This window comes from Meriones unguiculatus, chromosome X (assembly GCF_030254825.1).
Source record: "Meriones unguiculatus strain TT.TT164.6M chromosome X, Bangor_MerUng_6.1, whole genome shotgun sequence".
Classification (NCBI taxonomy): Eukaryota; Metazoa; Chordata; class Mammalia; order Rodentia; family Muridae; genus Meriones; species Meriones unguiculatus.
In genome coordinates this window covers 72,127,876-72,152,046 of record NC_083369.1, presented here as the reverse complement: position 1 = coordinate 72,152,046, position 24,171 = coordinate 72,127,876, and the positions used below count along the sequence as shown (strand labels likewise).

At 42.4% G+C, this 24,171-nt stretch overlaps 1 long non-coding RNA gene across 7 annotated transcripts in view; it reads left to right on the top strand.

Annotated features, from left to right (window-relative positions):
* Positions 1 to 24,171, top strand: part of LOC110539823 (uncharacterized) — an 89,437-nt gene that overhangs the window by 51,835 nt on the left and 13,431 nt on the right. For 5 of the 7 annotated variants that reach the window (XR_009588504.1, XR_009588505.1, XR_009588503.1 and 2 more), the window contains one exon: positions 183 to 6,044. The exons of 1 other annotated variant lie outside the window; for it this stretch is intronic. This is a non-coding gene — a long non-coding RNA (uncharacterized LOC110539823). Of the gene's footprint in view, positions 1 to 182; positions 6,045 to 10,776; positions 14,314 to 24,171 lie in introns of those variants that run through there. One more of the 7 variants, XR_009588506.1, reaches the window with a different exon arrangement.

Genomic DNA, 24,171 nt, shown 5'->3' with positions numbered 1-24,171 from the left:
CTTTCTGTCTCTTTATTTTGATGTCAGCTATAGGCTTGCTGTATATTGCCTTTATTATGTTTAGATCTGTGCCTTGTATCCCTGATCTCTCTAATACTTTAAACATGAATTGATGTTGGATTTTGTCAAATACTTTTTCAGCATCTAAGGAGATTATGATGTGTTTTTTTTTTTTCTTTCAGTTTAATATGGTGGATCACATTGATGGATTTCCGTATATTGAACCACCCCTGCATACCTGGGATGAAGCCTACTGGGTCATAGTGGATGGTATCTTTGATGTGTTCCTGTATTCGGTTTGCAAGTATTTTGTTGAGTATTTTTACATCAATGTTCATAAGAGAGACTGACCTGAAATTCTCTTTCTTTGTTGGGTCTTTGTGAGGTTTAAGTACCTAGGTGACTGTGGCTTCATAGAATGAATTTGGTAGTTTGAAGAGAATTGATTGGTGTTAGCTCTTCTTTGAAGGTCTCATAGAATTCTGGGCTGAAGCCCTCTGGTCCTGGGCTTTTTTTGCATGGGAGACTTTTGATGACTGCTTGTATTTCCTTAGGGGATATAGGACTATTTAACTGATTTACCTGGTCTTGATTCAGCTTTGGTAAGTGGAATCCATCCAGAAAATTGTCCATTTCATTTAGATTTTCAAACTTTGTGGCATATAGACTTTTGAAGTAAGTCCTAATGATTGTTTGGATTTCCTCAGTGTCTGTTGTTATGTCCCCCTTTTCATTTCTGATTTTGTTGATTTGGACAGTTTCTCTCTGCCTTTTAGTAGCATGGCTAAGGGTTTGTCTATCTTGTTGATTTTCTCAAAGAACCAGCTTTTGGTTTCATTGATTCTTTGAATAGTTTTGTTAGTTTCTAATTGATTGATTTCAGGCCTGAGTTTGATTATTTCCAGCCGTCTACTCTTCTTTGGTGTGTCTGCTTCTTTTTTTTTCCTAGGGCTTTTAGGTGAGCCATTAAGTTGCATGCATGAGATGTTTCAAATTTCTTCTTGAAGGCACTTAGTGCTATGAACTTTCCTCTTAGCACTTCTTTCATTGTGTCCCATAAGTTTGGTTATGTTGTGCCTTCATTTTCATTGAATTCTAGGAAGACATTAATTTCTTTCTTTATTTCTTCACTGACCCAGCTGTCATTGAGTAGCAATTTGTTCAGTTTCCATGTGTGTATAGGCTTTTTGCTATTTCTGTTGTCATTGAGATACAGCTTAATTCATGGTGTTCATTTGTGCCTTGTTTTGTGACCAACTTTATGGTCTATTTTGGAGAAGATTCCATGAGGTGCTGAGAAGAAGGTAAATTCTTTTGTGTTTGGGTGAAGGGTTCTGTAGAGGTCTGTTAGGTCCATTTGATTCATGACATCTCTTAGAGTTGTTGTTTCTTTGCTTAATTTCTGGTTTGTTGACCTGTCCTTTGGTGATAGTGAGGTGTTGAAGTCTCCCACTATTAATGTGTGGGAATCTATGTGTGGTTTCAGTTTTATTAACGTTTCTTTGACAAATGTGGGTGCTCTTGTATTTGGGGCATAGATGTTCAGAATTGTGGTGTCTTCTTGGTGGAGTTTTACTTTGATCAGTATGAAATGAGCTTCCCCATCTCTTTTGATTAATTTTGCTTGAAATCCAATTTTATTAGATATTAGAATGGCTGCTCCTGTTTGCTTCTTTGGTCCATTTGCTTGGAAAACTGTCTCCCAGCCCTTTACTCTCAGGTAATGTCTATCTTTGTGACTTAGGTGTGTTTCTTGTGTGCAACAGATTGTTGAGTCTTGTTTATGTATCCATTCTGATAGTCTGTGTCTTTTTATTGGAGAGTTGAGTCCACTGATGTTAAGGGAGATTAATGACCAGTGGCCTTTAGATGCTTTGATTTTGCTGTTGGCTATGGTAGTGTGTTTGTGTGCTTGGCTACTTTTGGTTTTGCTGCAGTGAGGTTATTTGTTTCCTGAATGTAGTTAGTGTTCCTGGGTTCTATTTTCCTTCTAGTATCTTCTGTAATGCTGGATTTGTGGTAGGTATTGTTTGAATTTGTTTTTGTCACTGAATATCTTGTTTTCTCCATGTATGAAGACTGAGAGTTTTGCTGGATATATTAGCCTGGACTGATGTCTGTGTTTTCTTAATGTCTGCATTATATCCTATATCCGTCTAGTCCCTTCTTCCTTTCCTAGTCTCTGTTGAGGTGTGATTCTGATGGGCCCTTTTCTCTCTTGCAGCTTTTAGTTTTTTTTTCTTTGTTTTGTATACTTACTGTTTTAATTATTATGTGGAAGGAGAATTTTCTTTTTTGGTCCTATTTACTGGGTGTTCTGTAGGCCTCTTGTATTCTTATAGGCCTCTCCTTTAAGTTGGGGAAATTTTCTTCTATGATTTGTTGGAGATATTTTCTGGGCCTTGGAGGAAGGAGTCTTCTTTTTCCTCTATTCTTATTATTGTTAGGTTTTGTCTTTTCATATTGTCTTGAATTACTTGCATGCTCTGTGTCAGGAATTTTTTGGATTTAACATTTTCTTCGACAGATACATAAATATCTTCCATTGTATCTTCTATGCCTGAGATTCTTTCTTTCATCTCTTGTAGTTTGTTGGTTATGCTTACCTCTGTAGGTCCTGTTTTCTTCCTTAAAGTCTTCCTCTCCATGATGTCCTCCATTTGTGTTTTCTTTAATTTTCCCAAGTCTATCTTCAGCCATTTTGTTTATTTCCTTCACCTGTCTGAATGTATTTTCCTGTTTTTCTTTTAGTTCCTTCAACTGTTTGTTTGAACATTCCTCTTTGTTTTTTTAATTTTTCTCAGTGATTTAATTATTTCTCCTCTGAAGACCACAAACTGTTTGGCTGCATCTTCCCATATTTCTTTATGGATAGCCATAATCTGTTTGATTTTATCTTCCTCTAATTCTTTACATATTTTTTTTTTTGTTTCCTCAATTATCCTCTTCATCAGCATAGATGTAAGGTCATCTTCTTGAATTTCAATCATGCTGGGTGTCCAGGGCTGCTCGCCCCTGGGTGGCAGGGTTCTGGAGATGCCATATTGCTTTGGTTTTTGTTGGTTGAGCTTTTACCCTCATCTCTACCCATTAGGCTGTTTTATGTGTTGGCTGTTAGTTTCTGGTGCTTCCTGGAATCCTGGGGTAGGGAAAATCCCCTTGGCAGGAAGATGATTTTTCCTGAAGGAGGCCTCCTCAGCTTTTTGGGTATGCTCACTGTATGGCCAGTGTTTCTCAGGAATTGCCACTACTCACCTCATGTGTATAGACCTGAGTAGTGGCTGTGGTCTTTGTTAGTCAGGGGGGCTCTCCTCTCACCAATAGAAGTCCTGGAGACAGCTGCCCTGCTGCTGGGTTTCTCATTCTGAATTTATTGAGCTGCTGCTATTGTTACACAGTTTTCCAGGTACAGTCCTCTTGAAGAACCTGCTGATTCCCTAGCTGTAGGGTTTTCTCCCAACAGGGAAATTCATTCTGGTGCCCTGGGGCACTCAGTTCTGTCTGGGAAGGTGAGTCGATCGTACAGCAAGTCTGTGGGCCAGAGGGTGAGTAGGTTCTGTTCTGGGCAGGAGACTGTGCACCCTGGTCTAGGATGGTGGCTGGGGGTGCTGCTCTGGGCCCGAGGCTATGCACTCCTCTCTAGGCTGGCAACTGAGGGCTCCACCCTGGTCTGAAGGCCTGGCACCTCACTCTGGGCTGGAAGCTGTGTATGCTGGTCTGGGATGGCGGCTGAGGTCGCAGCTCTGGTCCGGAGGCTCTGAGCTCCTATCTGGGCTGGCAGCTGTGTGTCCCCTTCTGGGCCAGAGGCTGTGCACACCTCTCTGGACCAGCACCTAAGGGCTCCCCTCTGGGTCAGAGGCTTGGCGCCTCACTCTGGGCTAGAGGCTGTGCCCCGCGGTCTGAGATGATGGTTGTGGTCGCCTCTCTAGGCCCAAGGCTGTGCACCCCTATCTGGGCTGGCAGCTGTGCATCCAGCTTTGGGCCAGAGGCTGTGCACTCCTCTCTGAGCCAGAAACTGAGGTCTCTGCCCTGGTCTGGAGGCTCTACACCTCACTCTGGGCTGGAAGCTGTGTGTCCCGGTCCGGGATGGCGGCTGGGGGTGCCGTGGGAGGCAGTGTTCTCCCATCTGGGCAGCAGGTGTGTCCGCTGGTACCCAGAACCTTTTCCAGGGATTTACTGGGTGACCTGAGGTCAGTCCTAATTGATTTCCACACCGTAGGATTTCCTCTCACCTGGCAATCACAAACGCTGGTGTCTTAGGTCCCAGAGTTCAGTCTCCTGATTCCTGTGCCGACACTGCTGTCCTGCTCCTCAGACAGTGTCCTCCTGGCGCTGCCATCTTGTCCGAGTCTGTTCCTTTTTCTTAATATATATGTGTAATACTATATATTAGTATATTTAATATATATATATATTAAATACAACTAGTTAAGTCCATATGTTACTGCATATATACATTTCCAGGGTCGTCCATTTGGTGTTGAGATTCAAGTGGGTGTTCCTACTCCAGGGGAAGATTGTTTCTTCTTAGTTTCCTGTAGTTCTTTGTGTAGGGACTGAGGCCTTATGAACATTCCCACTTCTATGTTGTCTTGTTTATTGGTTTTGTCCTTCTTCAGGCCACATTAAAGCAGCCAGCCTGGTCAGGCTTCATGCATAACCTCACACAGCAAACTTTCTGTTCTGACCCTTACAATCTTTTTGGCCCCACTCACACAATGAACCCTGTGTCTTACAGGCTGGAACTGTATTGCACACAATGTTGGCTCGTTTCTTGTACTTTTTTTGAGATTGTAATAGAATTACATAATTTCTCTCCTCCATTTTCTCCCTCCAAACACTCCCAAATACATCACCTTTCTCTTTCTAACTCTAATTACCATTCCATGCATATATGTGTATGAATACATATCACTAAATATAATCTGCTCAGGTGATGGTGTTTTGTTAGATGGTCTATGGTGCTTTAGTAGAGCATTGTCACCCCACAGGACACTTTCATTTAAAAAACTACACAAACGCACATACAGACTTAAGCATATTGTAAGGTAGATAATGTTATTTTTAATATTTTAAAAATTGGTTCTTTGTGAATTTCACATCATGTACCCCAATCCCACTTATCTCTTCATCTCTCTATATTCACCTTCTGCTATTGCAACCTACCCCCCACACCCACACATGCAAAAACAAACAAAACAAAACATCTCACTCTAGAAGCTCGTTGAGTCACACAGTATTCCCTTTTGTCCAAAAAGCTTTACTTGCAAATGTTGATTGCAACAAATCATTTGTCCGTTTTGAGGTTCCTGGCTTCTGCTACACTTCCAATACTGGATCTTCACCAGGATTCCTCTCAGATATCCTGTTGTTGACCTGTGTCATGGAGATCCTGTAGCTTCAAGATCTGCAGGACTGGCCCTTTCACACCCTCCTGAAGTTCATAGATGGGCTAACTCAAAGTCCTGCATCTGGGCCTGTGGTAGTAGCTGATATTGTCTCCTGTACCCACCAGGGCCAACACTTCTGCACTTCCCCTGCAAGCCCCTCCCCCCAGCTCACCCAAGTACTGCAGCCAATGAGGGGGCATGGGTAGGTCTCCCACTCTCGGGGCCTCAGGACCAGTTCTCCCATGCTACACAGATGATGGGCAAGGCCAGCTCTCCCTCACTTGAGTTGTATAATTCCTTATAAGGTTTTCAATGACCTTATTATTTTAAACTTCTCCTATTTATATTACTCTTCCTCCCAAATTAAAACTCCTATTTTCCTACTACTCTCTTCATATCACTTGTGTCTTGCTTGTTCCCTCTTAATTTTCTTGGTTTTAATTTAATTTAAAACATTTTAAATTCTTGGTTTCTGTAATTATTCCAGGTTATGTATTCACATAGAATGATTTGGAGCTAGGAACCTCACATAAGAACATGCCATCATTTGACTTTCTGGCCATCATTTGACTTTCTGGATCAGTGAACCACACTCAATTTGATCTTTTCAAGTTAAATGTATTTACAGACAAATTTCATAATTTTTCTTTACAGGTAAGTAGTATTTCATACTATATATAGCACATTTCCACTCGTGGAACATTTATATTGTTTTGATTTGTTAGCCATTGTGAATAGAGCTGCAATGAATGTGGCTAAACAACTATATGTAGAGAAGGATGGAATGCCCTTTGGACATATGCCAAGGAATAGCATGGTTGGGTGATCTGTTAGATTTGTTTTTAGCTTTTGAGTATTCTCTGAACTGATTTCCAGAGTGGCTCCACTAGTTTGCATTCCCAACAACAATGAGCAAAGGTTTCCTTTACTGAACATTTCCCCTCTCTCCACCTCAGCATTCCCAAATTTTGGGGCCATGAAAATGCCCTATGGCGTACCTATCCAAATGATTGAACCTTGTTGCCACAGGTTATTTTTTTTCCACCTTTCTTAATGTTGTTGTGGTTACCGCAAGTCTAATAAAAACAAACAAGTTAACTCTGGGTTAAGATCTTATATACACAACATCCCACAATGTGTTTGAGGTCCTCCTCTCAGGAACACCAGGCTTGACTTACTGTCTAATGACTATATGACCCAGTATCAGGCCCTCCTAGTGGAACACCCTCAAGTCTGATTTCAGAAACCCACTCCCATCAATACTGCCACCTTCTTGCCTGATAATAGCCTGCAGGTGCTCATCCATGACTATCACTAGATGCCAACGGGGACTATTGATATTCTGGTGATACAGCCAACCTGGTGCTGCCAAAGATGCCATGGTATAAAAGAAATGGATAACTCAAACTCATAGTTGGATGGAGGACACCAGAGGGGAAGGATCATTCTTCCAAAAACAGCTTGTTAGGACTGTAGGTAACTAACCTTCACCAGGCATCTGGGTCTGGAAACCCACAGTCATCTTGACGTTTGCTCACTGATACCCACTTTAAATGTCTTGTTGTACTGGAAAAAGGATATATGTGGGGGTTTATCTTTTGAGATAGAAATATAGAGTTTCCAATTCTATGCATGCCCTGTGGCTGGCCTTCCTAGTTGCCAGAAACAGAATTTACCATTGCAAAACTTGGAGTGGTAAAGCAGAGGCTTCCTAAAAACACACAGATAAAGATAGAGGAATAAAATTTTCTCCCAAGAAATGCAGTATAAAAAAATAAAATCCAATGGCCATAAAATGAAAAAAAAAAATCTGGAAATTCCTTTAAAAATATGTTTGGGCCTTTGGAAAACAGGGAGTACCTGAGTAATCAGGCTCTATGTCACAGGATGGGAACCTGGGGATAGAGTTGATCATAACCAGCCAGAAATCAACCAGGATTACTGGTTGTGCTTAGACACCCAGCCCCTGTACTAACTAAACCAGACTGTCAGCCCACAGACAAAGCTCACTGATGGAGGGCAACCCACACCTCAAGGATTTATTAGGGGATGAAAACTAGAGGATTTATAAGGGGATAAAAAGGACTTATTAGGTGATGAAACTTGTCTAATATCCAAAACCTATAACCTAGCTGTTCTGCCTTATGTTCATCAGGATAACGGCAGTTTACCCAGCCCCTGAGACTATTTTGTGGGCATGTACTAGTGGTTTGACTCAATGTGTCTCTTCTGATGCTTTCCAAACTGAGTAGACAGGTTGGTCAGGACCCAGAAGTATCAAAACATTGGTTATATTCTCTTGAGGAAGTGGTCCTACAAAACTGAAGAGGCTTAGACTTACTCCTCATGAGATAAAGGAAAGTATGTCTGGGTTTGGGAAAAACCTGTTGTTTCTATGTTAAATGCTAAGGAAAAAAATTAAAATAAAATAAAAATAAAAAATCTTGCCATGGTTGGAAACAAACAACAACAAACTCCAAGGGAGAAAGAGAAAGACATTATTAGATAATGATACCAATTTCTCTTCTTTTGTTCCCCCTGGCTTTACTGTCAATACTACTTGGGCCTTTAATTCAAATTCTGATTGAATTACTGGTGATGTCTTGTAATTTAATGTCTCTGTCCAATTGTGTATTGATTCAGTGTAAAGTAGTGGCCCTTAGAACCAAGCACACTTCATTTTATTTGTTTGTTTGTTTATTTCACTTTACATCTTGATGGTAGGAACCTCCCTCCTCTCCTCCCAGCCACTCTCCCTCCTTCCTCCCCTCCCCTACTCCTCAGGAAAGGGAGGAACCCCTACCAACCCACTCCTTCATATCAAGTAACCACAGTACTGGGCACATCCTCTTTTCCTGTGGCCTATAAAGGAAGCGTCACCAGCGGGAACTGATTGAAAAGCAGGCAACAGAGTGCATGTCAGCCAACCACACCTATTTAGAGCAGGAAGAATCCACAATTTGCTGCATTCGATGAGACCAGTGGGAAATGTAACAGGACTCCAGACCTTAGTAGGCCCTTTACTCAACAACCCCTACCCTCACCCCAGCACTCCATTGTTGGTTATTTTGTTGATCTTTGCCATTCTAAACTGGGCTAAAACAGATGAAATCTCAAAGATGTTTTGAATTACATTTCCCTAATTACTGGGGACAATGAACTTTTTTTTTTGTTAATCTTTGACTTTTTTTTCATCATTTGAGACCTCTGTTCATATTCTTAGCCCATATTTTTATTATTTTTGATATTATAATTAAAGTATTTGCCCCTTGTGTTTTCTTTTATTCCTACAAACTTCCCATATAACACTCCTGGCTCTCTTCACATTCATAAACCCAATTTTGGAATGTCATTTGGGTATTTTGCTGTTTTTTTAAAGTTCAATACATATTCCGGATATTAATCCTCTGTGCAAAGAATCACTCATAAAGACTCTCTCTTCCCCTAGTTGCCTACTTGTTTAGCTACCCAGAAGCTACAATACTTTTGTAAAGTCCTACTTCTCAGCATTAATTTCTGAGGATATGGAGTCCTGTTCAAAAAGTCCTTTCCAACACCTTTATCATGGAAGGTACCACCTATGTGTTCTTCTAGCAGTTTCAGTGTTTCTGGTTTCAGTTAGGCCTTCAGTACATTTGGAATTCTTTTTTTTTTCCACATCTAATTTCATTATTTTCAATGTGGACATAAATTTCCCAGCACTATTTGTTGAAGATTCTTACTTTTCTCCTTCATATACTTTTGGCACCTTTGTCAAACCTTTTATGGCTGCAGCTATGCACACTCATGTTTGGATCTTTCATTTTGTTCCATTGATTTACATGTCTTTTTGTGTCAATACTGTACCATTTTTATTTCTCTGGCTCTTTAATATATCATAAGACTTAGAATTGTTACCCCTTTAGCATTGTTCTTTTGCTTAGGATTGATTTGTGTTTGCATATGAATAGTTAAGATAATTTTTCTATTTCTATGAAGAATAAAATGGGAATTTTGATTGGGATTGCACTGAATCTCTAAGTAGTTGTGTGTAAAATGGTTATTTTCATACCAATTCATGAGCATGGGATGTCTTTTCATTTTGTAGTGAAGACTAAGGTTTTTATTGCAAAGTTTCTTCACCACTTTGGTTAGGTTTACTCCTAGATTTATTTATTATTAGGTTTACTCCTAGAAAATATTTTGTTTTCTTTTAGGCTGTTGTGAATGGAAGTATGTCTATGATCTTTCTTTGTATGTTGTTGTTGTGTAAAAAAAGGTATTGATTTGTGCAAGTTGATTCTATAACATGCAACACTGCTGAAAAAATTTCTGGTAGAATTTTTGGCACTTCTAATGTATAATATCATGTCATCGGCAAGTGGGGATACTATGCCTTTAATTTCCTTCTATTGCCTCACTGCTCAAGCTAGCACTCTAAGAATAGGATTGACAAGAAATGGGCATAATGGATATCCATATCCTATTCCTGACTTCATTGTGATTGTGTCAAGTTTTTCTCCACTTAGGATGTCAGTAATGGGTTTCCATATATAGCTTTTATTATGTTACAGTATATGCCCTCTAGTCCAATACTTACAAAAGCTTTTTCTGTATCTGTTAAGATCATGTGATTTTTATCTTGAAGTCTAGGTGATTTGTTACATTTATTGATTTACGTATTTTGGTGCAATGCTATCAAAGCATAGTGAAAAACAAATGCATTGCTGAACCAAAAGTTTGCTTTATTTCCCAAATTACCATTAGATAAATTTAACCTATATTTATAACAATCTCCTTTTGAGGAAGAAGCTATTTGTCTCTTGCAAAGACCTGAATTTAATCTACATTAATACCTTACTATCTTTGAAAAAAAATGAAATTATCTATTTTCAAGAACCCTCTCTATTTAGAAAAATGCTGGTATAGCTGCCAAATGTGAGTGGACCAAGGATAATTTAATGGACGTGCTTTGAATCACATGCCAAAATGAATGGAGAAAGCCCATGATGCCTCAATCCTACACAATGAACTATAGGTCACCGAGGAAACCGGGGAGTGGGAGAGGTGTTCTTCCCCTGGGAAGAGCACACCAATTGGTTGTCCAGTGTCAACGACTGGCCTTGAAATCACACATATAACTAACACCATAAGAACGGAGCAGGTTAAATTTAGGAATATGCAAGCAATAGTTATTAGTGAGTAAAGGGGCCATGAAATTGAAACAGAGTAGCGAGGGGTAGCCTGAAGGTTTGGAAGAAAGAAACAGAGGGAGCAAGCATCTGGAAATTTCTAGAAATGCCCAACCCTGCTAAGGATCTAGTCCAGCAATGACCTTCAGTTGCACTTGGAGATTTCCTCTTCACCTGTAGGATAATTAAGTACTATATTTTCTTTCTTGTGGCAGGACCATGCTAATGCATGGAAAATGAGGCACTGTACCACTACACGTAAATCAAGTATTCCTGATACCCTGACCCCATCGAATCAAAAATGTTCACGCTCTAAATCCCTCCTACTGCTCAAGGTTTATAAATTCCTGATTTCAAATAAACATGCTGCTGACTGGCCTCATGATACATCCAGCCTTCCACCATGACCCCCTGAGATTCATCATACTTCCCGTCACCTGCTCTCACCTGGCCTGCCCCTCTAGGCCATTGGGACAGTGCCTCACCAGGCCTGTGTCTCTGCTAGAAACCAACCAGGCATGGATTTTTGCCCACACCTCTGCTGTGCTTAACTAAGAGCTTTTGTATTGCCAAGGGCCTTGGAATGCCCAAGCTTCCATTGCCACTGGTGACCTCATGCTGAAAGAGCTAAACTGTTAACACTCTGTGGGAAAAATTTCCGTACCCTGACTTAGTGCGTGGGCCTCACCCTTAAGGACTCTAGATGCCCCTGAGAGAAATGGAACCCCTGTTCTCTGTCTGAAAGTAGAAGTCCAGACCTCCACTGAAATCTAGTCCTCCACACAATATAGAACGACAGATATTTAGATAAAAGTACTTGATTGTCTGTGGACTTGAACTTGAGTGTTACCCATCATTGTTGAAGTTCCCAAGAATGTGCTCTCAAAGCTTACCACCTCAGTTAGAAATACCTGCACTGTCCTTTTCTCACAATTAGAAGGAAATCTTGAATGTAATGTATTTCTTTTACTACTGTTTTTGTATATCCTTTGAAGAAGACTGATTTTGAATTTGAATTATCGTAGTAAGAATTCCTCACAATAGTATGTGTTAGTTGTTAAATAAGCCAAATGTTATAAAGTTACATATTAGCTCATTTAAATGAGTTCCAGAGTCACTGTGTTATTTAGGAGAAATGTCCCAAATAGGAATAATTCTCTGAAGAGACTGAGAAAAAAATAGCAAAATATTGTTATAGATAAGTAAACATTAGTTATATCACATGGTATTGAGTTTTCACTCTAAAAATTAATAACCTTTATAGCATAGTCAATTCATTTATAATCATACTCATTTTTATTTCATTCTTTAATACTAAACATTATTGTTATGAAAAATTTAGATAAAATTTGTTTTTTCAAGATAGGAATTGTCTGTGTAGCCTTGGCTATCCTGGACTTGCTTTGTGGCCTTAAATTCACAGCTATCTGCCTGTCTCTACCTGAGTGCTGGGATTAAAGGTATGAGCCACCACACTCTGCTAAAAAATAATTTTTATGAGATAATTTATTTTTTTACAAGCTGTCACTCTAAAATCTAGTTCATAATACGTGAAAGAGAGAATTGGCCATGTAAGAGCTCTTAAGTTTTCTTTGTCTTTTTTTTTTATAACTTATTAATTTACTTATTTACTTGCTCACTTTACAAGCCTGATTCCAGCCCCCTCCTTCCACTCCTCCAGTCCCACCATCACCCCTACCCCAATACTCCCTTCTCCTTCTCCCAGTATTGACCAAATCCAGCACAGCAAGTCCCATCAGGACAGAGAGCATCCTCTTCCACTGAGGCCTCGCAAGGCAGCCCCACTAGAAGGGAGTGATCCAAAAGCAGGCAACAGAATCCATATCAGAGACAGCCCCCACACCACTTGCTAGGGGACCCACAAGAAGAAGCAGCCCAACAGTTACATATGTGTACTGGACCTAGATCCAGACCATGGTTGGTGCTTCAGTCTCTGTAAGCCCCCATGGGCCTAGGTTAGTTGATTTTGTTGGTCTTGTAGAGTCCTTGTCCTCACCTGGTCCTTCTATCTTTCCCCCACATTTCCACAGCTCTGCCTGAACTCTACCCCATATGGTTGCGAGTTGCAGCATCTATTGGAATCCACTGCTGGGTGTAGCCTCTCAGAGGACAGCTATGCTAGGCTCCTGTTTGCAAGCATAGCAGAGTATCATTAAGAGTGTCAGGGGTTGGCTTTCTCCCATGGGTTGGGTTTCAGGTTGGACCAGTCATTAGGTGTACATTCCCTCAATCTCTGCTTCTTCTTTGTTCCCTGCACTTCTTGTAGTCAGGGTAAATTTTGGGTCGAAGGATTTGTGGGCGAGTTGGTGTTTCCCCTTCCTACACTAGAATTCTTGCCTGGATAGGTGACCAATTCAGTCTCCATGTCAGAGCATGGACAATCTTTAAGCCTTCCCATCCTCAGGGTTCCCTGAGACCTGAGGGGACTGAATTAATAAAGACCTCCCTTTTATGGCTGAGTGTACCAGGTGTCTTATTCTTGGCACATTGGCCAACAATGGCTCTCTGTATTTGTTCCGTTCTACTGGAGGAGGTAGTTTCTCTGGGCAAGGCACTGATCTATGAGTCTAGTGCAGAATGTCATTAGGAGTCATTCTATTGCTATGTTACTTTAGGAGGACAGTAGTGGTGTGTATTGCCCTAGGATCCCTGGCCTAATATAGTGCCAGGTTCTTGGCAACCTGGGTAGTGTTGGGAATGGTTTCCTGCTCATGCAGTGGGCCTTAACTACAATCAGGTATTGGTTGGAAATGCACTAATCTTGCAGGCAATCATCATTGTAGACCAAAGCTGGGTTGATGTTCACCTATCTCCTGTGGTAGTGATCACAGTACTTTACAGTACTATGAACATTAGTCCATCAAGGTGAAGGCTCTATGTAGGAACCAGCTCAACTTCTCTGTGTTCAATGTGTTGAGTAGGTGTTGTTTTCCAAAAGAGGGCCATACTGTCAGATAGTGGGAAAAAAAACTGATATTTTTGGCAAGAACATGGTTTTCATTAGACCTCTTTGGTCAAAAACTTCATTAGACACAATCTATTTCTGGTATTAGAAGGGTATATTGGTATCAAGAGATGTACAATTGGGGCTGTTTCCATGCCAGTTTTGATTGCCTTTATTCATGTACATATGTTTGGAAGATTCTACTTTATTAGGTTTCCAAACAACCCCTCAAATATTACTTACTTCATATGTCCATCTCCCTGATATCCTCCCAGTCACCCATTTGTACACACATAACTATCTATTCTATAGCAACATTCTAGGGACATCAATCCTGTCCCCTGTAGTCCCTTTCTCCATATGTAACCTCCGAAGACTTATTGAAGAATAAACAGCAAACATCTGCAAATGACCAAACACAATCCCTATTTGTCATAATGAGTTTGGATCCTCTCACTCATGATAGTACCTATATCAAATCACATATTAAACTCATGAATCATTCTTTTTAAATTTTATTTAAACTAAGTACACTTTATTCACTTTGTATCCCAGCTATAGCTGCCACCCCCATTCCCTCCCAATCCCACCTTCCTTCCCTCATCTCCTCCCATGCCCCTTTCCAAGTCCACTGATAGGGAAGGTCATCCTCCCCTTCTATCTGACCCTAGCCTATCAGGTCTCATCAGGAGTGGCTGCATTGTCTTCCTCTATGACATGGTAAGGCTGCTCCCCACTCAAGGGGAGGTGATCAAAGAAGCAGCTACTGAGTTCCTGTCAGAGACAATCTCTGTACTGAGCTGCCATAGTCTACATCTGTGCAGGGGTTCTAGGTTATCTCCATGCATGGTTCTTGGATAGAGTATCAGTCTCAGAAAAGACCCTGGGTCTAAATTTCTTGATTCTGTTGATCTCCTTATGGAGCAGTTGTCTCCTCCATATATTTATATCTCTCCCTTCTTTCATAAGATTCCTTGCACTCTGCCCAAAATTTGCCTATGAGTCTCAGCATCTGCTTTGATACCCTGCTGGGTAGTCTTTCAGAGGCCCTCTGTGATTGGCTCCTGTCCTGTTTCCTGTTTTCTCCCTCTTCTGATGTCTGTCTCCTTTGACTTTCTGAGTGAGGATTGATCATCTTACTCAATGTCATCCTTCTTGCTTAGCTTCTTTAGGTATACAGATTTTAGTATGTTTATCCTATGTTATTATAATTGAGTATATACCATGTGTGTCTTTCTGCTTCTGGGATACCTCACTCAGGATGATCTTTTCTAGATCCCACCATTTGCCTGCAAATTTTAAAAATCAATGTATATTTTGATTCATCAGAAAAACAGGATAATTATTTTAAAGGTATTCTTATCCAGTTATTAAAAGCACATAAAGAGGAAACAGACAGATCTCTCAAAGAAATAGCCATACAAATGGAGACAAATAAAGAGGACACAAACAAAGCTCTCAAAGAAATACAGGAGAGTTGATAGATAACAGTCACCTATGAATGTTACTTCCTTTTATTGTGGAGTGGGTGGTGTTTCTGTCTTTCAATACTTGTTTCCTTTCAATTTTTTTGTGAAGTTATCTATATCCTGTGTTTTCTTTTATATAGCTGTTTTCATTGGATTGGAGTTTTCCTTCTAGTGTCTTCTGTAGGGCTGCGTTGCTGTGTAGATATTGTTTAAGTTTAGTTTTGTCATGGAATATGTTGGTTCATCCATGTATGTAGATTGAAAGCTTTGCTGGGTATAGTAGTATGCTTTGGCATCTGTGGTTTCTAAGAGTCTGCATGACATCTGCCCAGACCCTTCTGGCTTTCAGAGTTTCTGTTGAGAAGTCTGGTGTGATTGTGATAGGTCTACCTTTATATGTTACTTGACCTTTTTCCCTTGCTGCTTTTAATATTTTCTCTTTGATCTGTAGAGTTAGTGTTTTGACTATTATTTGACATGAGGAGTTTCTTTTCTGGTCTAGTCTATTTGGTGTTCGGTAGGTCTCTTGTATGCTTTTGGACATTTATTATTTGAAGTTGGGAAAATTTTCTTCTATGATTTCTTTAAAAAAACATTTTCTGGATCAAAAAAAAAGTCTTCTTTTTTGTCTATCCCTATTATTCTTAGATCTCGTCCTTTCATGGTGTCCTTTATTTCTTGGATGTTTTGCGTTTGGAACTTTCCAACTTTTCTTTTGCTTTGAGAGATATATCACTCTTTGCAATTGTATCTTCAGCACCTGAGATTCTATCTTCCATCTCTTGTATTTTGTTGGTTTTGCTTACCTTTGTGGTTTCTGATCTTTTCTCTAAGTTTTCCAGCTCCAGGGTTTTCTCTGTATTTTCTTTATTGATTGTAATTCTGATTTCATGTCTTGTACCATTTCTGTCATCTGTTTGAATGTGGTTTCCTGTCTCTCTATGATGGCCACTATTTTTTTGTTTGTTTCCTCTCTGTATTCCACTAATTGTCCCTTTATTTGTGCCTGATGTACTGTCTTCCTTGTATTCAGATCTGTCTGGGAGCCTGTAATTGTTTGCCTGGGCTCCACTGGTAGACCCACAGAACATGGGCTCCAATGTTGAGAACACTGTCCCAAGAATCCCTATATTGCCCACAGTGGTTGTGTGGGTGGGAGGGATCTGATGTCTGGCTGATAACATTGAGGAACCCTGGATCAGGAGTTCTGTAAGCACTCACTTGAAGGTGCACTCATGTACTAGCAGGCCTAATTGGAAAACACATGGGTTCCCCTTGTTCTCTACTCTCAGATATGGGCTTGCATGGGCAAATGAGAGTATAAGAGATCTGTCAGCTAAGTGGTGTTCACTGTTTGTCCTCTTGGCAGGGAGACCCTTATTTGGGGTAGCCACTTCTGTTTTCTTAGTCAGGGAGTGTGGAGGCTCCTGTTAGGGCTCCCCAACCTGATGTCATTGCCACAAACCTGGGAGGCTGGTACAGCTTCCCACTGAGAGCCACAGGGAGGCCCATGATGCTGCCTCTGCTGCAGACCTTGAAAACCTGCATAGTCACCTGCTGGGAGGCCTGGGGAAGCCAGTACAGTGGCCTGCATACCTAGGAGGTCCTAGAAAGCCTGTATAGCTGCCTGTAGACCTGGGAGCTCAGTACAGTGGCCTGCACAGCCACCAGCTGCAGTTTCAGAACTGGGAGATGGGTACAGTCGTCCTCTGGGAGGCCCTGGGAAACCTGTACAGCAGCCTGTTGGGAGGCCCATTCAGCCATCCTCAGCCACTGAGGAACTGAAAGTCCTGCCTCTGCTGTATCAGTTATAGAGCAGGGAGGTCTGTGCTTGGAGCAGGGGCCACTGAGGCCAGCCTCCACTGAGGAGCAAAGCCCGTCAAGGGGAAATGCAGGGGAGTTGAATATTCACCACTCTCAGTCCCCTGAGACCGAGAGTGCCCTGGATCCAAGTGGTCTTAGCTCACAGGCTGTCCCCTCGCCCAGAAAACATCAATGATGATGTTCTGGCTTTAGCTGCCCCTCCACTCACGAATTTCGGAGTTTCAAATCCTGTGCTCCTCAGACATGATGAGTGCTGGTCACTGCCATCTTGGACCTCCCATGCATCATTCTTTAAAAACACTAATATTCAGTTGCGTAAAGGAACCATAATTTTCTATACATCCATCACCTAAAAAACATATAGGCTGTTTCTAATGAATATTATGAGTAGAACAGCAAAGAACACTGTTGATCAGCAACTGTCTATAGGAGAATTCAGCTTGCAATGAAAAACAATGCCCAAGCCTCCAATACCTGGGTCATCTGGACAAGGCACTCTCCCACAACTTCACTGGACCAAATAGCTCCCAGGAGAACCTTGTACCTCATGTATAGCCAGACAAGAGAGAGTACACATCAGGCCTACCACCCTGTGACACTAACACAAAGGCAGTCTCCTCAGGCCATACATTATGGGCACCTGAGCTTCCACTGAGAAACAGCCCTAAAAGGTTTCCCTACATGACAACCACTCATTCCAATCAACTCTCGGTAAAATAACATAATGACTACTACACACTGGGTCTTCTCTGGACATGCTTCTGAACTCTAACTTCCAATCCAGGGAACACATGGAAACAAGAACATAAATACAGAGTCACAGACACACACACACACGAACAAACACACTACTCCCAGTCTTGTAGAATCCCAGATTGTTCCATATGTTAATTTCAGAGCTTTCTCTATTCTTCCACATAAGTATGGGGGCCTAATGGACCCTTGACCCTGGCTGTTCTCCCTGGCTGTTAGGCAAGGGGAGCTAGCCTGTTAGGAGAAGCCATAAGTATGCTGCTGCATGAGTTTTGGCATCATGGTGAGGAGACTTGTTAGGGTACCTGGCCTCCATGGTACCCTTCTTTTGGGTACCCTTCAGTCCACACCTTATTCTGGCTGCTTCTCTTAAGGTTCACCCTGAAACACAACACTGCCTTGGGCTCCTTGCCTGCTAAGTACACATAGTAGGGTTGCATATGACCATGGTGGTGCCTCCCAGACCCTTGAAGAGTTCTGGGAATGTTGCTTTTTTCTTGACAGATTTTGGTGTCCCTGAGTTGCACATGAAGCACAGCTCAAAGAGAGAGCAATTTCAAAAAGAACCAAAAAGGAAAGCCAGAGAGAACTCCAGGCAGAAGAACATGGTAGGAGGTGGTTGAGCATGGCAAAGAAGGAGTAAATGGATCAAACTGACATTGGCTACTAAGGCCATCTGTCCCTGTTATTCTAAGAACAGCTCAGAGAAGCTGTTTTGTGTGTGTGTGTGTGTGTGTGTGTGTGTGTGTGTGTGTGTGTGAATGTGTGTGTGTGTGTGTGTGAGTGTGTGTGTATGTGTGTTTCCAGGAAGTGAGTTAAGTGAGCTGTAGGTGCTGCTGGGCGCCTCAAGCAAAAATACGGGGGCGTGGGTATGTTCTTAAGAGGGCACCCTGGCGGGAAGAACAAGCTTTCCCACATGAACTGAGATGCAGCCCCTGATTAAGAGTCCTGTGGTGGAGTGGGCCTATGATCCTGGGTAACATGGCCGCGCACAGAGGACCTAGGAGAGTGTGCTTCCAACTAGCCAAGCCCTGTGGAACTCGGACCCTGCTGGGCCACGGGTCACCTGGACGCTGCTTCCTCTCACACTTCTGGTCCAACAAGGCTACAGGAGACCTGCGATCTTTCTGTCCAGCCAGGAGCAGAGAAGCGACCTAGCGGGGCCCACAGATGGCAGTAGTACATCAAGAATGCCAAGAGCAGTGGGACATGGGTGCCCTTCCTCTGTGCTTCCCAAAGCAAAAAACACCAAGCTGCTGCCAGCAGACTCCAAGATGGCTTCCAAGCACCTAGGCCACCACTGGCCAGCGCTGGGTCTCTAGGCTAGCTACAGAAATTCTTTAAGGGGTGTGATTGGGGAGTTGGCAAGTGGATGTGTGGGTGTAGGTGGGGAGGGAGCTTGGGAAGTATTAGGGGCTGCTCACAGTTGGAAGTAGGGCTTGCAGAAGAGACATAGGTAGGGGAGGTTAGAGGACACAAGGACCCCTCAACAGCACTGCCCTGATACACTCCCCTTTGGGCACCTGACAGCCCTGAAGGGCTTGCCTTGGGCTGGCAAACATGGGAGAGCGCACATGCATGCACAGGACCCTCTGGGAATCCTCCAGGAACCACATGCCAATCTGGACCATAGGGGAGGAACCTCAGAAACCAACTCCTGGACTTGGAGAGCAGGAGCTGTGAGCCTTGCCATGCCATGCCCCCACACCCATGGATACCCAGACAGGGTACTGGGACTGGAGGCCTGACCCAGAGATCCAGCAACTGTCTGTCTGACCCTTCCCACACTGGTGACCACTAAAGCTGTCAGGCTGCTTGCTCCTAGATATGCTAAGAACTGGCTCCCTGGGCACAAGCAAACTTCCAGGGCAAGGTGGCCAACCAACAAGGCCCTCCCAGGCTGACCCTGGGTTGGTAGTGCAGCGATGTCAGAGAGCTCAGGGAACAGGGCAAACAGGCCAGATGCCAAAGGGGAAAGGACCACTCTCCTCAGGGGGCCAGGCCCTGGGCCCAGCACTGGCTTTCCACCTGGCAGAAGAAGGCTCCTGGGTTGGCTGGGTACAGAGCAAAGGGCAGGCAGCTGTGTGCACTTGTGTGGACTCCAGTTGCCCAGGCCTGAGCCTTGGCTCTTATGGGAGACCAGAGGGTCCCTTGGTCTCTGTGCCTGTGGACCCAGGCCAGTGCCTCCTAGTAACCCTGTTATCTGGGTTCTGGTGGATGCTGCTCCACATCAACTACAGCAGGAGCCACAGCAGGGCAGGAGACATCTACTACCTTGCTGGCAGAGGCAAGCTGCACAAGACCCTGATGTGGGGACAAGGACGGATTAGAAGAGGAAACCTTCCCTCCCACCCTGCCCCTTTGCCTACCAGATCCTGAGCTTGCCCTCCCTCCCCTCCCCCCAATCCTCTCGACCCTAACAATCTTCTAAGCATTATCGCCAGGCTACCAGGCAACGATTCTGAGTTACCTGAAGGTCTGTCACAATCTCTCTCCTCTCCCCAGGACCCACCCCCACCAACCCCACCAATACATATATATGTGCATGTGTGTGTATGTTTGTACGTGTATACATATATTTGTGCCTATATATACACCTATAATACACACACACACATATATATGAATATATAGCACCTTGTTAAGTTATACAATCCTGATACAAGTTGATTTCAAAATCTTTTGAACCCCACACTATTTCATTTTTCATATGGAATATCCAGACACTGTGGTGTCCAGCTAAGAGAGATTGGAGAGAGAATGTATTTGATTAAACAGTTTTCACTACATATAAAAATGTGTAACACAACAAGGCTTAAAAAGTTATATCTAGGATCAGGGATGTTTTTCTATAGAAACCAGCAGTTTTATAAAACTGAAGTCTTGAGCTCAAATCCCTGGAAACCATATAAATTCCCAGAGGCAGTAGTGCACATATCTCTTTCTTCATAAAGGGAGACAGAAATGAAAGAAGAGAACATAAGAAGTTCATAAGTTGTAGACAGTTATCCTGGAGTGTGTAGTGCAGAACAGAAATAAGTGAAGACTATGTCTTAGACAAGGTTAAAAATCAGAACTAATTCTCAAAATTTTCTTCTGCCCAAATGGACACTGTGGTTGTGCAATGCACACACATGCTTCATAAACACACACACACACACACACACACACACACACACACACACCATCATACACTCACACAAAGGTGAAAATATAAAATAAACTTTAAAAATAGTTCTATAGTGCTGTATGTGTTATCATAGGCCTGTATACTTACCAATAGGCAGATGAACACAGGAGGATGTTGGGCATGAGACAGTTTGAAATCAAACAATATAAGAAGAAGCAGAGGACATAAAATTACAGAGGCATCAAATCAGTTGGGAGTATACTCAACCTTAAGAGAGATGGCTATTTACACAAAGTTCCAAAGTTTCATGACTGGTTTACTGAATTAACCTTGATAAAATGTGTAGGTATGCAAAAATTAACGGACAGTGAACACATTTTGTTTTGTTTTGCTTTTGGTATTAGGTCATTGCCTTATTGTTCTAGACCCAAGAGGAAGCTTAAATTTTCCTACATTTGACTAAGATACACAATGGCTATATGTGAACATAATAATCATTGTGGTAAATAAATTAGGAACTATGATACGCATCTCTTCAGAATTTGGAAATTTCAAATGATACTGATTTGGAAATTCTGCTTCAATAGGAATAACAAGAAATATAAGTAGATATGGGAACTCACACAATTCAAACTTAACACTATCACCTGTAAATAATTAACATTTTACCTATTTTTTTAAACTAGGACTTGCTTGGACTTAGGCGTATTTTTTATTATTGTAGACTTTGGTATCTCAAATTATTTCTTTTTAAAAAAAATTAAAATTTAAACGTTTCATTATTCCTTTAATATCACAGGGAGCATGTGATTCTGTGGCTAAGTGGCTTTACTTGCATGATCAAGGTGTTGGTATCTATAATGAGTGCTGTAAAAAATAATCACAAATTATCATATCTTCCCATGTTCACAAAACATTAGAGTCCAGAGTCTAGAGCAACGAAAAGGTAGTGAAAAGGCACCAGACAGTGGTGGTGCATGCCTTTATTCCCAGGACTCATGGAAGCTGGAGCAAGGGCGTCTATATACTTTGGAGGCTATCCTCGTCTACATAGCGAGTTCCAGAAGCAGCAAGCTGCAATCCCTCAAACTGGTGGAGGAGGCATCATGTGGGTTTGCCTTGTTCTCATGTTTAGGGACAGAGTTTTGTGCTCTGGGCAGCATCTGGAGAGCCATGGTGGAAGGGCCTCATAGCGAAAAGGCCAGAGCTACACAAAGAAACCCGTCCTCAAAAGACAAAACAAAACAAAATTCAGGAAAAAAAAAAAATGAGCTGGATTTTTTGTAACAAAGCACACATGCAGCTATTTTTTTTTTTTTGGGGGGGGGGGGTCTGAAATATCCATGAAAGTAAAAGTTCTTTTTTTTTTTTTTTTTTTTTTTTCAATGCAGTTTATTCAGGAACATTGAACAATCCTCGGACCCCGGGGAAAGCCAGCCCACAGCTTAAATAGCCTCTGGGTAGCCAACCCAGGCGTGCCACGGGGGCAATGCAGATAGGTCCACATACATGGAAGCAAGCCAGATCCTCAGCCTTAGCCAAATGTGGAATTGTTCGTGACAGAGAGCACTCACCATCGGGAAGGTGGAAGGCGGAAACCAGCTCCATCTTTAAGGCATAGCATTCCGCAGCTCTCTACAGTTCCCCCTTTTTGTTTTAGACGCATCAGGCAAGAGTAGAGGTCTGATCTCTGATATTAGAAATAAATTGGGACTTTGTACAGATGTTCATTTAGGTGTCATCCACCCAAAGAGCATCAGACCCGTCCGATACCTTTTTCTCAGAGGCGGGACCTGGGGCATCAACCCGCATGCAATCAGACATGCTCTTCTCTGGGTCCAAAGCGGCTGACCCTGAGTGCAGTGCTTAGCCTCGCATCCTGAGCGTATCATTTTAGCTTTTTATGGTATCCAACCATGCTTGGGGAGAATGTCCTGCTTCAATGGCTGTAAAGGCCTGAATGATCATGGCTGCATCACACTGTTGTGAGACTCTAATCTTGCATATATACCACAGGCAAACCAAGGAGACCAACACCAGAAGGCCTGCTAACACTCCCATGCCCGCCCATTCCTTCAGATGATTCATGGCTGCAGCAATCCATGTTGATAATCCTGTGGCTAGTCCTGCGTCCACTCCGGTAGAATTTACTGTGACAATGGCCACTCTCAGCTGCTCCATCGTAGTATCGAATTCTCCAGTCCAATTACCTAAAATATAGCTCGACAATTGTTTAGACAGATTTGCAGCACAGGAAAAATTCTCATGTTGTATGCTAGTGACACAAAGTCCAGCATACTTTCATTGACAGCCAGGTTGAGCGATTTGCCATAGGGTATCAATTTGCTCCTGCACGAGGTCAATCCTCTGATTGAACACCATCAAGCTTCCTTTTAGTTGAGCATTAATTCCTTTATGTACAACTAAGGCATGAGCTACATTGGCTAAATGATTATTCAGGGTCTCAGAAGTCTGCCCAGTATGACTCATGGCTAATGCCCTGGTGGTAGCTCCTACAGCTGTCAATGAGATGGTAGTAACAATGGTGGCTGTAGTTCCAAGATCCCTTTTCTGTCTGAAGAGAGTCATAGCGTGAGGGACATCAATGGGCACAGGCACCCAGTGAGGCATGCGAGTAACCAGGGCATACCTAAATTTACTAGCATTCCAGCATTGGGTAAAAAAGCAAGTATCATTACCACAATTACTTGGCTCTATCTGGCTAATAATGAATAAAAATGGGGGATATAGACAAACAGGTGTGGGCTTATAGGAAATATTATGAGAAGCCTTAACCCCTCGTTGGAACATCCTGCGTCAGTTCTAGAACTAGCAGTGGTGGTGTCCGAGGTCTGAGTAGGTTCAGGAAACCATTGCCCCCAGGGACGAGACGTGCTCCATGCCAATTGACTAACTCCATGTTTTCCTCCAATTTTGAAAGTCATTTAAGGTTCTTAAATTATTTTTTTCCCTTTTTTCTTAAATTTTTCATTAATTACACTTTATTCATTCTGCATCCACCCATAAGCCCCTCCCTCCCCTCCCAATCCCACCCTCCCTCCTCCCTCTGCTTGCATGCCACTCCCCAAGTCCACTAATAGGGGAGGTTCTCCTCTCCTTTCTGATCTTAGTCTGTCAGTTCACATCAAAAGTGGCTGTTTGTCCTCTACTGTGGCCTGGTAAGGCTGCTTTCCCGCCAGAGGGAGGTGATCAAAGAGCAGGCCAATCAGATTATGTCAGAGGCAGTCCCTCTTCACATTACTATGTAACCCAATTGGACTCTGAACTGCCCTGGGCTATATCTGTGCAGGGGTTCTAGGTTATCTCCATGAATAGTCCTTGGTTGGAGTATGAGTCTCTGGGAAGTTCCCTATGTTCAAATTTTCTTGTTCTGTTGCTCTCCTTGTGGAGACCCTGTCCTCTCCAGCTCTTACTATTTCCCAGTTCTTACCTAAAATTCCGTTCACCT